The following is a 12,143-nucleotide window of genomic DNA, read 5'->3' on the forward strand; positions in this document are numbered from 1 at the left end:
TGCCAGAGATTTTTCTTACATTGAAGAAAATATTCATTATCATGCCGATGTTGATGTATCAGTTCCGTCAGATGATGATTCCAACGATGAAATTTCATTATCAAAGAAACTGATGGTCGGAAAATGTAAAGTTTTAGATGGCTGAAATATTCGTACACTTACATCACATTAAATTCAAATGGATAAAAAATGTTTCATACATAAAAATGTTTGTAAATAAATTAAAAATTAATGCTTTTTGTAAATTTAGTAATTCTTCAAAGATGAGTGTAAATATTACAATTTAACACTGTCTCAGTGTGTGTCACACAACGTTAATGTACATGTTTAGAAATTAATTATACATCAAAATAAACCATAGATATTCACTCAGAAATGGGTGTCAAGTTTGAGAAATGCTGATGTTCATACTCTGTGTTCATAATATATTTCTATTTACTGGAATTTAATGTGTTTACATGTGAAAAAAGCAATAAAATCGGAAATGTTCAAATATCTATTGAACGCAATAAGTGTGTAAAAATGGCAATTTTTTTGAAGTGAAATTATTATTCTATTTGGATATAAGTCACAGACGAAAATGGATATATATGTGTGTTCCAACTTGGAAGGTTTTATATGTATAGTAGCCCATGTTAATAATTTTTCCATGCATGATTTCTATTTATAGGGTAGGGCCTGGACCTAGCATGAGCCAAACCCCTGTGCCTTGTCCATCACATCTATCATCCCTACAGACACTATAGTTTAAGGTATCTGGAAAAATTTCAGAACTGACGTCAGGTTCAGTGAGACAGATACAGTCATTCAATCAGTTCCGGCATTCAATCAGTTCCGACACACTATCTGAAATTCAGCTTGTTAAGTGTGAGTATGTTCAGAAACTCTATTTTTCCTATTGGGTCATGTAAAGTAAACATTTCCTCGCCAAATGAACGTAAGTTTACAAAACTTGTGTGAAATCTTGGCCAACAAGCACTTGCAGTTTCAAAACGAGGTTATGGATGCTGCGTTTTTTCGATGGCGGTTCTTAGGAGCTTGAAAGTTGGAGAGCGATTTCTTTAATTCTAGGAATATAAATACCAACAGTTTGGTATTGTTTTGTGTATTTATGTTCATTTTATTGATAACATTCGTCAATATGACTTGGCAGTTTCATTTAAGTGAGTAAAACATCTTTTAAAGGCCGCTGCCTAATCAATTCTGGTACACGTGCTATATAAGTTGGGGGCCGTATAGACGTTATCTTTACTTGTCAGACACGCTGTATTTGCTATTTTGTAGCATATGCTCTGCTGTTCAGTGGATATCTTTGGTCATTAAACTCGGTCCACATGTAAAGTATATATTATAATAATATTCTTATGAAAGTTATGTTGTGCTGTATTATATTGTCTTTTAAGAACATGTTGCCGATGAAGAGATTAAAACAGAATAGAATTCATTTTAATCATAGGTCATATAGACTCTATATGATTATCTCAATCACATTTTTAAGACATGTTTACATAGCAACCACTTAAGGACCAGGTCCTGTCATTTACCAGCAAGGTTGTGTGTATATATATCTTCAGCCTCTATGTAATTAGTGTAGCCTGGTTTTAATGACATCAGTTAACATGTGACACACAGTATAAATGCTCGTTGCTTATTTCACACAGATCCTTTACTACATGAAATTATGTTATGAATTGAGTGGCTGGTCAGGGTTAGATGCTTACTTTTTTTCTAACAATCCTGGCGGGATTCCTCCTTACAAATTCAGCTGTCCCTCCCTGATTTCAGGAATCCCTCCCATTTTCAGTGATTTTATCGATTGTTAACACTATTTAAAAAGATTCAATAAACATATATAACCAAAGCAAATACATCTTTCTTTTATTTATATTTATTGAACATAAAGAATCGATACATTAACATTTGTAGTCCTTCAGCCATGAACTTTGAAAATAACGCGGAACCAGTCTACGTACATGTATGTATTCGAGAGTAAACATCCGGACTGTGGTTAGAACAGATGACAGGGGTGTAAAAAAAATTTCACTTCACTCGCCCTGCAGGACTAGTAGCCAGTAATATCTACACGCCCTTAGTGAACAGCCACTCGCCCTAATAACTGATACTTTTAATACTGTCACTTTTATGAAAGGAGTATTATGTACAATAGTATTATTTCCCGAAAAATATTTATTTTGAAAAGTGTCTAAAAAATTTGGACACAATAATCATCGTCCATCCACCCGTGTTGAAAGAGATGGGAAAAAACGTTAAAGATTATCGGTAATTATTCAGTTGATAAACTAAGTAATTGACCTTGTTTTCATGATCAATTTACACCCCCTCAAAGTAGAGCTAAAAGAAGTGTGTCAGTATCTTGACATCTGAAGTGGAGATCAAAGCGGTATTTTTGCTCGAGATTGTCATGGCATTACGTCATGTTTTCGCGCCATGTGACACATCACTGTCTGATCGTACCGCATCGGTTCTTAAAATTGCTGAGAAATAGAAATCAATAAAAAGTTTCTTCTTTAATTTGTTATCAAAAGCGAATGTGCTATATCCCGTATAAAAGGTAAATGTCTCGAACGATAGTTACTATAGTGGATATTCTACCTCTTTGACCTATTTGCCCTCAAGGAATTTACATTATTGTTTGACAAAAAAAACTTAAATTGTTGGTCAAAAAATACATGTACAAAGATTCATTTAAAACTTATTAAAAACCGCAATGACATCACATTGCTTTATTTTAAAATCGCATTTTTATTTACGTTCACGAGGTCACGTAACCTATTCTGCCGCACTAACAGAAATCTCATCTGTTTGCCAAAAATCGTTTTACTCCATGTATTGTAATTGCTGCCGCTTTTTCATTATTTAAGATTTTTTTATTCTGTTTTTTGTTCCTTCTGGTCAAAAGTCTGAATTTTATGCCCAGAGTATTCATCATTTATTTACTTTTAGAAAGAAATAAGTAACTAAGATCGCGCTGTTTGAATTTTTACAAATGATTATATGAAAATTCGACCGTTTTTATAGAATTTTGCCTACATTTCTGTTGATATCTTATTAAAATCATTATAGAATTCAAATAGTATTATTTCTCAAGAGGTGTTGAAAACTTGAAGTGAAAATGTTAAAAAATGAATGCACTACGCACGGTTTTTGTGTACGTGTCGATGTAAATTAGATATTTAATACGATAGGTCGCACGTGCTTGTGGAATGGAAAATTACCGGCATGACGTTTTGATATCTTTACGATTCGCGGGTAAATTCCAGTCAATCCAGGTAGCGACTGAACCATCTCAAAGTTTGTTGACGTTTTGGAGTTGTAATTTCTGAATTTTGGTAAAGTAAGGACGTAAAAAAACCACTCGCCCGATCGGTCGAGTATACAGCGAGGTCCACTCGTCCTATCAGACTTTAACTCGCCAATGCGAGCGGGCGAGTGGAATTTTACACCCCTGCAGATGTCGACTTCGAAAATCGTTTCAAAGCAAGGTTTTTCTGTCATTTTGGTATTTTTGGTAAGTTTTTTTAGCTATAGATATTGAACTGAAAACTTACTGTCCCGACGGGACAGCCAGCTTCCAAGTTCAGGAGGCCCTCCGCTAAAATAGGTGTCCTCGGGATCGCGGGACTGCGTTAAGATCGAACCCTGCTGGTGGATTACACAGCTGGACTGTCAAAAATGACAGTTAAAAATTACTTTGAGATGACTCCCAGATAACACAAAGATCTATAAATAGATACGAGATCGGAACTGATTGACAGGTAACGGAACTAGTTGAATTGGATGTGTTATTTACGTATGGAATTATCATACTTTTGAATGCTCATTTTTATTCAAGTTGGGCTTAAATTGTAGCTGAAATAACCACCTTTCATCCCATTTAAGAAAAAGAAGTGTTTTAATAGCAGGTGTAGAATTTGAACACAGGAGCCTGAAATTCTATCCAAAAATCACAAAAAGTCTGTATATGAAAAAAGACCCCCCTTCTATATAATAAAAAACTACAGGAATGAAACACATTCACTCCCCACCCACCACGAGAAAACAAGAAAATTTCAAAGTAAGCAGTGCGAGTGTTCTCGGGTGGCGTAATTATTGTAACGATTACTGAATGCATAAAGGGAAGTAATTCCATTAATATGCAAATTTGTAAACCTGTCGATTGTCATTGGAGTAAAATGACAGTATATAAGCACATCAAATCACCTTTGATGATGAGCTAGCTTTTCACCGACGGGATTTGTGTGGCACTGAAACGTTACAAATGGTGGCAGCGGTGGGATGAAGTCAACTGCCGGACTGGAGTTGCCTTACCTATGTATTTCCCAGGCCAAATCTCGGGACGAAATTACTCGGAGGGGAAAGTAATGTAACGATTACTGAATGCATAAAGGGAAGTAATTCCATTAATATGCAAATTTGTAAACCTGTCGATTGTCATTGGAGTAAAATGACAGTATATAAGCACATCAAATCACCTTTGGTGATGAGCTAGCTTTTCACTGACGGGATTTGTGTGGCACTGAAACGTTACATTATCTAAAGACAACTAAAATATATATGCGTGACTGTGCTTACTGGCCGCTTCACCGTATTAACTAACGCGGAATCAACGATTTCAACAACATTTCATTCATCGTCCAAACCACTGCGTGACGTCACACCTTCATGTGTATTTCTGCACCGGAGTTAATAATGCTTTTGTGTAAATGCCAGTATCCGGTCCGATCCGTACACAATTTAGAACAGAACAGAACAGCATCGTGTAAACAATGTCATTTGTCATTTACAATACAATTAATATTTGATATCAGAAAACTCATTCCGTATCACCAAGCGTAGCTGAGCAGCCATGATATTCTTTTTTCTGTTATGCGCTGCTTCCATCAATGGTTGAGTTACTTCCCCTCTTTTGTCAGTGCTAGAGTTAGTTCCCATAATGGGTTTTTTCCAACATGCTATGCCTAATTCTTTTATTATTTAATGGTTAAAGAAATTCAAAGATGTAATATTTATTGAAAGAAATATTAATAATAAAACATGACATATACAGATATTTTTTACCTGGGTCTTGAAATTATTTTGTATTCTCTCCGGCGCAGAAATATACATGAAGGTGTGACATCACGCAATGGTTTGGACGATGAACGAAATGTTGTTGAAATCATTGATTTCGTGTTAGTTAATACGATGAAGCAACCAGTAAGCAAAGTCACGCATATATTTTAGTTACCTTTAGATAATTACGCCACCCGAGAACACTCGCACTGCTTGTAAACTTTGAAATTTTCTTGTTTTCTTGTGGTGGGTGGGGAATGAATGTGTTTCATTCCTGTAGTTTTTTATTATATAGAAGGGGGGTCTTTTTTCATATACAGACTTTTCATGATTTTTGGATAGAATTTCAGGCTCCTGTGATTTGAAGCAAAAATCCATAACGTGTGTCGGAACTGATTGAATGACTGTAATATCAGGTTTGACTTGGTCTACCATTACCTTCGAAAGTTCGAGTTCCTCGCATCAATACCTCTCTATACGAATTGGTAGTTTCAATCTGCAAATATATGTGGAGAAACCATATCTGATAGGTTTATCGTCTCACATTGTTACTCCATCTCCAAATTGCAAATTAGATTATTATGACAAAGGGAAGTAACTGTGAGACTTTTATCTAGTAATCTGGTTCCCTGTCCAATATTGGTTCCCATTCAAAATGGCTTCCAATTATTGGATCAGGTAACCACTAAGCAAAATAGCCAAAATTGTGGCTAACAGACTGCGTCGTATAATAATGTTTGAACAAAGCAAATTTCCCGTAATAAAAATATATACCAGTCGAGCACCTGAATAGCTCGGCCAATGAGATAGTGTCCTAGATTTTACCAACCAATGAATCGTATCCTTGTTTCAAGGTAAATAAAGAATGACATTCGACAACAACAACATTAGAATTTTTTTCCCTCGATTCATTCGGAAAAATTTGAATTTCTATGACGAAAGTACTTCATTTCGTTGTATTTTATGCATGATCATCGAGAAAAACACAACTTATGCCCCAAGTAATAATGTCTTTGTTCAACAAATGAAGGGAAAGCTGAAACTACCAAAAAAATGCTGCCCAAAAAGGGACACCTGCACATTAACCGGTACGCACATTTAAAAATACACCCCATTTTTTTTCCTACTGCCACCACAGCCCCGTTCTTCCTTTTTCTTTAATGAATAAATTATTGTTACAATTTATTTAAATGATTGTAACGAGCAACGTCCTGCCTTTTAAAACCTAGCAGTAAAGTGCATTCAAAGCCCCCCCCCCCCCCCCCCCCCCCCCCCCCCCCCCCCCCCCCCCCCCCCCCCCCCCCTCTCACACACACACACACCAAAAAAAAAAATAGGCATGCCAGTGACACATGTTGACTCTTGTCAGTCTTGAATTTTGCCCAATAAAATTTATTATATTAGAAAATTTACAAGTTTTGTCTTTTCAAAATAAGTTCATTGATAAATGTGCAGAGTCAAAGCTTGTCAGGTGTTCATGCATAAAACAGTCTCCCAAAAATTATAATCATCATAAATTATATTTGCCAAAATGTGCAAAACCTTATTTATTTTCATTTACACCTGCAATAAATCCCCTCCCCAGTCTCCTTTAAAACAAAACCAGGGACTTGCATTTATAACTTGTCTTCAATACTGAATGACCATTCACTTGAAATGCATATTTTGCATAAAAATGCCAATTAAATGTTCATGTACTATTAAATCACTCTCAACTAGAATCACAAGTCATGATCAAATACCCCCATAGCTTAATTTATGGTGTCATGCATCTTCACTACAGGAATGTGCAATTGTCACATAAAGGGCTGAAGACTGACAATTTTCAATGGAATGCAGTTTATCATAATATGATACCTGCTATAAAGGGCCACATTCAGTATTTTGGTTTATGAAGTTGCAAAGTTTCTTGAGGATTCCAAGCATATGACCGCTTGGAACATTGTGTAACATACCTGAAATGGTGCAAACTGACTTATATTTGAGGCAGTTTGAGCAGAGTTTTTTTTTTACAAAATGTCACAAGTAAATTTTCTATATAAGCAACTTGACTAAGGTGATGGCTTTGACAGTCAGCAATAATAAAAGGTAATGTAAATAAAGTTCTGTGAGTGAATCAATGAAGCCAGCTGAACTTTTGTCTAAAATGATTGATGTATTAATTTTAGGCTGTCAAAATCAATGCTTTTTGTTTTTTTGGGCCCCTTTCAGATCAGCCCATGCTTCCCCCAATAAACATCACGTGAGATGTGCACTTACAGCACAGCTATAACTACTAAACAAATTTTGCAGTCTTGACTATCACTTCAAAGAGTATTTTTCTTTTATATTTTTTTTATTCATTTAATAATTATGACTTGGCCATGTCTAAAGTTTTAAAACAAAACTGTCTCTAGACAGAATGTAAGTCAATATGTCAAAGTAAAAAAAAAATGTTTTTGTATATTTACAGTTATTTCATTTCAGTTACCTTAATACATCTATAAAAGGTATTTTTTAAACTATCTATCACAATTATTTGGTACTTGTACATTTTTAAGATAAAGAAAAGCAACAATATTTTATTAAGGTAAATAATGCAATGAGGACAGTTACTTTCATGGTGTGAGATCCGTTAATTGTTTAAAAATGTATTGAGAAAATAATGTACATTTTGGTGATTATATGCAAGTATATGATCTTGAATTTATCATGTACTGTATATTAGTCTTTCATATTGTCCTTGTACCAACAAATTATTGTGTGGGAAATTTAGAGAAAGCCTGTTATGTTTTATGGATAATGGTTATCTATATTATTTCTCAAAATGTATACCAAAACAAAATTGTACAAAAATACACAATTAAAGACAAAAAAACCCACAATGTTTTGTAAATTGGAAGTCCAAATAAATATTTCTCATTACAAAGGCTTAACTCACTATAAGTTGATTTCCTTTTTGTGAAATTTGGAGACTCAGTGTTATTCAAATCAGGAATTTTTAATGCTATTTACTCTGGAAAAAATGTTTTTATAAAAAATAAACTAAAACAAATCTGTTTGAGATTTTTTTGTAAGAATAAATAGCCCCTTTTTGGGTAAAATTTACTTTTATGTGCTGGGGCTGAGCCAGATAATACAAAAAAAAAAGGACTGTCGGGAAAAGGGAAACAGACAGCAAAGTAGGGGCTTAAAGTAGTATAATTTTCTGAGTAATTGTAAAAAGTTTTTTATACCTAGTAACCTTTTCAATAAAAAATGGGGAAAACTGGATTTCTGTGAAACCAGGCCTCTTCCTACATTCTTACAATTATATGGAGTGTGGGTGTAGCAGGCATTTTTTTCAAACGGAAAATATATAATTTTTGAAACATTTTGGCACAATAACTTTAAATTTCACTCAGTGTATATATTTTATAAATGTTTACAATAAGTAACAGATTGGTCAACACATTCTGGTGTTCTCCAACGAAAAAACTTGCATTTGGTCAATCTCATTTAAGAAACATGTTTAAAATGAAAAATAGGCATATTCTTATACAACTGGCATCAGTTCCAAGAAATCATTGAAAACCCAAAAATAATTTTTATGTCTCAGCGCAAAAAAAAGAAAAAAAACCTTTTCCCCTTTTTTCCCATATACTACATACTTTATGCATTCCTAAGTTTCCTTCAAATATGAATCTTCAAAAATGCCTGCAGTGCATATAAATTAAAAAACCAAAATGACTTATAAAGGGAAAATAATGTTTTTTTTTTTTTAATAATAAAAATTAAAAAAAATATTGTTTGTTTGCAGTGATCTGGTATAGATGCTTTTCCCCATTTCTGCCAAACCCCGACATGACAAAAAAAACAGACAAAGAAAATTCGAGCTGTCAATATTTAGGTTAATAATGAATAAATTATTACATTCTACAGAAATAAGTAAATAGTTAATACAATTTTTTCTGTATGCCAGGGCTTCCTGCTAGGATTTGAACCTAGAATTCTTACAGAAGTAAGTGTGTTTCCTTACACTACAAGAAGTACCCATAGCAACACAGACATTTTAGGGGCATCCAACACTTTCATTTATTATAATAAAAAAATGCAATTATTCCCAAATCTGCCAATAACAATGATAACTGAAAAAAACATATACAAAACGGCCACCCTATATTATATATGTGACGGGTGATACTTGAAATATTTCAACGAAACAAAATTAAATACATCATGAACTGTTGTGATACGTGCTGATAAATTGGCAACACTTGGTAGTATGTACATGTAAAAATAGCAAAGGGAACCGCGCCATGAGAAAACCAACATAGTGTGTTTGCGACCAGCATCCGTGCAGTCGGTCAGAATTTCCATGCTGTTCATTTTCAACGCCTCTTGCAATTAGAGAAACCGTTAGTGAACAGCTTGGATTCATGCTGGTTGCAAAATCACTATTTTGGTTAGATCTATACATAGATCTCTGAATTCGGCTACCCCTGTCGGGCCTCGGTCAGTTAAAATACATGCGATCAGCTGTTTAGATGGCATAGAAGCTATGAATATATTTTGGGTCTCTCAATCTCAGGGTTTGCAGCTAAAATGAAAATAAATTTTGTTGTTGTTGAATCTATACTGTAAAAATTTAAAAAAAAAGTTTCAAATTTATAAACAAACGGATGCGGTAACCGGATCCCTTGACCCTATGTCTACCGCTGGGTATGTTATAATTTACTGGAAATTTTGCTATTGGGAAAAGCTGAAGTAAGTTATCATCAAAATTGCCTCTTTCCATTGTTACTAAGGAATCTATACATTGTATGAAAAAACAAGTATCACTATCTACAGTATGAGGCGTTAGACTTGAACTTAGATTATTAATTAAAGTTTAAATCAATTATTTGGGGACGAACTGTCAAAACAAGAGCGATTGACGGGGGGCGAATCGGCAGTATGCCATCATTTACGCGATTTTTATGACCTTCGCCCTACTTAACATTAAACAAACAATGAAGAACAGTAAATCATTAACATTTAAATAAAAAGGGGGATTTGTAACGCCTGTATTGATTTGAAACAATCTACATTTCGTCAAAAAATAAAATCTCTGGTTAGCTTACCTCGCAGAGGGCCGCCATATTTGTTTCCAAAACCCCATCAGCCAATCAGGCTACAGAAGTCGCTGGAGGTTACCTGTCGTACTTTTTTGAAGTTCGCAGGGGACCAGTCTATTTTATCTAGGTGATCCGGGATAGTTCCGTATTACTACCGTACAGTACCACTAAAGTCCGATATAGGTACGCGGGATCGGATCACATAAAAATGAGAGGAAATATTTAATGCATTAATATGGTCTGTCAGTTTACGAAGAATGCAGGTGAATATAATAGAACCATAGTTGGACTGATCACTTTGGGGACCGTTCTTGTACATAGGGGCAATGTTATCTTTTGTCCAATCCAAAGAAGTATAAAATATTTATTTTTATAGCTTTTCAAATGTCCAATCTGATGGCAAATTACCAGACTCGATAGAGTTATGGATTTGAATTTGATAGTCTGGTGCAATTTGACATCGAAGCTCTGATTAGCTCGTGGGACGGGCAGAATTGTAGATGCTCTTGTTGCTCTAATTAAATTATTTTTGTTATTTTTCAGTTCTTGCTCTTCCCGCCCTCTGTCAACCAATATGGTTCTGTTTTTGTTTTTTCTAGTGTGCTTAGTATTATGCATGTGCTGTTTGCTTTGTTCTTGTTGCTCTCATATAATTTCTGTTATTTTCACTATTGCTTTTTCCGCCCTCTGTCAAACATGTTGTGTTTACTCAGTATTATTCATGTGCTGATTGCTTTTATTTAATTTTGCACGTTTAATTGCTCAGTGTTTTGCTTTATTTTTTAGTCTTAGCATGTTTGTCTGCTCTTAAGTAGTTCTAAAGTTTCTTTTTTGATTTCTGAAATACAGCTGTTAATCAGTCCATAACAAATCTATTTGATGTGGTAGATGTCTTTAAAACCCTATTTTAAAAACGCATTAGTGTTCTTTTTCAGTTCAGTGTTTTACCATCTTTTGCTTTTAACTAGTTTTTAGTTTATACTAATTTATTTATTCTCGATTGCCAAACAAGTTCTTACAACTTATATTAATGGCTCTCGAGAAATCATTCCCGATGGAAAACCCAAAACCCCTATGCGAGAGAGGAGGGAATGTGGAATTAAAGGTCTTGCCTAAGGACACTACCGCCAAGGCAGTGGTCGGAATCGAACCCGGGACCCTTCGATCTCAAGGCGGACGCGCTACCACTGCGCTACGGCGGCTCTTTTAACTAGTTTTTAGGCCTAGGCCAAGATTAACAAATGTATTTCAGGTTTAACCAATTTGTATGTATAACTCATGTACTATTTATAAACTCGATTTGCTAATGTTGTAATTCTTTTAATAGGGACATTTTATTATGTTATTAAATATACTATTGTTATTTATGTCGGTCAATAGCTTTTCATAGCTAATGTTTGTCTGTATATTAAAAACCGACTTTAAATAAAATTTGTATCTTGTATCTTGTATCTGTCTTGTATCTTTTAGGGGCAATTGGTTTGATGTCGTCAGAACCACAAAATTTATATATCGATACTATACTTTAATTTAAACTGGTACTTTTTTCCCAACCGTTAGAGCCTTTCTCATCAGGAATTGTTTTATTTAAAACTATAAGGATCTTATATGCCTGCCTGTGTAAGACGGGGTTTTCCCCACCCGAGGGACAGTCACGGTGGATTCGAAATCCGAGCGTTAGCGAGGTTTTTTATCCACGCTGACCCCGAGGGTTGGGAAAACAGCTGTCTTACACAGGCAGACATGTTAGATCATTTTTCTTGCCTATCACGTTCAAAATAGATCGTGGAGACATATAGATTTGGGTATTTCCTGACATTATTTATAAAGTTTATGACGTCACAATTTAGTGCCAGTACTATGTGATGTCACCTTAGTGCACGCTATTTTAGACAAGGTTTTTCCCTAGGGAAAGACAGGAATATCTATCCCCGGCACGTGCTTGGACAAATGTATACTTTCCCTGCTAGGTAGGCAAGAATGTCTTGTCTGTCA

General features: G+C 34.8%; 1 protein-coding gene across 2 annotated transcripts in view; it reads right to left on the minus strand.

Annotated features, from left to right (window-relative positions):
• The window catches only part of LOC123554102 (uncharacterized), a 62,725-nt gene extending 57,041 nt beyond the window's left edge, over positions 1-5,684 (minus strand). For both annotated transcript variants that reach the window (XM_053548467.1, XM_053548466.1), the window contains exon 1: positions 5,512-5,684. The gene's annotated coding sequence lies outside the window, so the exon portion shown is untranslated. The remainder of the gene's footprint in view (positions 1-5,511) is intronic.
• Positions 5,685-12,143: the final 6,459 nt, after the last annotated feature.

This window comes from Mercenaria mercenaria, chromosome 7 (assembly GCF_021730395.1).
Source record: "Mercenaria mercenaria strain notata chromosome 7, MADL_Memer_1, whole genome shotgun sequence".
NCBI lineage: Eukaryota > Metazoa > Mollusca > Bivalvia > Venerida > Veneridae > Mercenaria > Mercenaria mercenaria.